Consider the following 2,428-nt stretch of genomic DNA (forward strand, 5'->3'; position numbering starts at 1 on the left):
CTTAAGCTTCAGAAACGCACCATCGCTGTTAGATGCTTTCAATCATTTAAAGTGATTTAAGTCTCTACTGCACTTTCCTCACACCAAACACCCGGTGTGAATTTCTTACAGTGCTGTGAATAAAGCAGACGATTTTTGCAGTATGCATTAGGGCCTTACTTTCAAGTTGTGCTTGTCTTATGTTGAAGCGAACAGTGAAATAATTCTGGCTATGACCGGTAAGTGCAAAAACATTTGCTTTGGTAAGTGACTTTGGTTATCTGAAAGCTGTTTGCACTTACTTAAGGTAATGAATGATGGAGAATTCAGTGACATGCGGTTTTGTGCTTTTAATGATGTCGCACTAATTCTTTCTTGTACTAATTATCAGTGCTTTTCACTCACAGGTCTGCAAAAGAACATTTTTATTTCAGCCCCAAATGTATACAATATTTACATTTGCATTTTAAATGTCACATTAACACGTACTCTGAAGTGCAACCATTATGGCTAGAGATAGACGCTTAAAGTAAACAAATTTTTGTATGATAAAGAAATTTCTAAGCCTTTTAGTAATAAAAGGAAAAAGTTCATACTTACTGTGTGTGTGTGGTTAGTATTATACTTTTGTGTAAATAGCATGGTGCATGAATATGGTAATCAACACCAAAGTGGATGACAACAGTTCCTATTCTCTGTTTCTATTTGAGCTCCATAAGATGATGCATGTTACACCAAGGAAGATTATTTTGCCATTTACTGTCACTGTCAGGAACTGTTTCTTAGCAGAAGGATAGCATTTAATTAATTTACTTCAAAAAAGTAATATACATTTTTGGTTTTAATATTTGTATTGCATGGTAACCATTTTCCAAAAGCTATAAGGTTCTCGGGGGTGTGCTGTATTGTGAATAAATCACAGCTGAAACGGTTCTTAGGTAAGAGTTTCCTCTTAAAACCTATTCACAAAGCTGCTGAGACAAACTTTTACTAATGGATGGACACTGCATCCCAATGTTCATACTATCCATCCTAAATAGTTTGTAAGGAACTACTGTATTTAGTGGTGGGTTGTCAACTATATGTGGAGAAAAGCAGTTTGATAACTGGCTAGAGCAAGCTCAGTTAATGGTTGTGAAAAATGAATGTGCAGACAAAGAGAAGAGACACAGCGTAATGGAGAATCTTAAAAGGCCAGCTTTTGAAATCGTCAAGTCTGCAAGAGTCAATGATACTGATATAAGTGCTGCGAAAGTGCTTAAAAGCCATTGAAAATGCTTTTGGGAGTGCAGAGTCTGGCGAAGACTTATATTTTGTCTTTTATTTGAAGAGACAGCAACCAACTGAGAAGCTGTCTGAGTTTCTAAGGCGGATATAACCGTTATTAGTCAAAGTGGTGCAGCAAGTAGGCATTTCAGCCACCGACATGGACAGAGCCAGGCTAGAACAAGTACTGAGAGGGGCTATTGCTTCTGACCTTATGCTGGTTAAACTTCACTTAAGAGAGAGAAGAGAGGGGCCACCCACTTTAGAGAGAGAAGAGAGGGGCCACCTACTTTCTTTCAATTGTTGGAGGAAAGCTCTGAGGAGGAATATGAAGCTTAAAGGAAATAGGTCAATCCCTTTGTACAGTTTGTTCAAGCTAAACAGGAAATTGATGTGAAGCAAGCTGAGATTCAGAGTCTAAAGGCTGAGGTGAAGGAGTGGTTGTCTCTGAGATAAGATAGCCCACCCCGTAGCACAGGAGTGTGTTGAAAAAAAAGTCCTGTCAGACTCTGTCAGACCCCTCTTGATGCAGAACAAATAGCCTTAAAAAAAGAAGTGAAAAGGTTACATAAAAAAAGTTAGCAACAGAGAGACTAAATCTGATTTCACAGTTTTAAAAGTTGAAATGTCATTCAAGAAACAACAACCTCAAAAACCTTCAGAAGAACAATTCTGCTATAGGTGTGGGGAATATGGGCATTTTGCTAATAAATGTCCAAATCCAGAAAACCCTGTGGTGGTATTGCTAACACAGACATTGACTGCTCTGTGAAGAGAAGTCTGGTGAAAGCAGAGAATTCTGCTGTTATCCCAGAAGAGTTAGTGGGTCCACCTAACCTGAATCAGTTGAAGGTTAATGGACACCCCTGCGAAGCATTGCTTGATAGTGGTTATGTGGTATTAGAGATTGAATACCCTGAGGAGGTGATAGGCAAGAACCAAACTGTGGCTGTTCTTGCTTTGTTTGTCCGAGTATCAAGAATACGGATCAATCAGGTGCTTAGTGCAGCAGTGTCATGAGAGAGCTGTCAATCTTGCACAGACATTGGGCACTAAAGTAGTGAGTCTTAAGGAAGATGCCACCATAGCTGATTGCATACCTGCTGAGGTGAATGATGAACAGGATGTCAAGTGTGTCATTTGGAAAGGATCTGACTGACTGATAATTGATCCAAAGAGAGAA

The sequence above is a fragment of the Carassius carassius genome, chromosome 6, assembly GCF_963082965.1.
Source record: "Carassius carassius chromosome 6, fCarCar2.1, whole genome shotgun sequence".
NCBI lineage: Eukaryota > Metazoa > Chordata > Actinopteri > Cypriniformes > Cyprinidae > Carassius > Carassius carassius.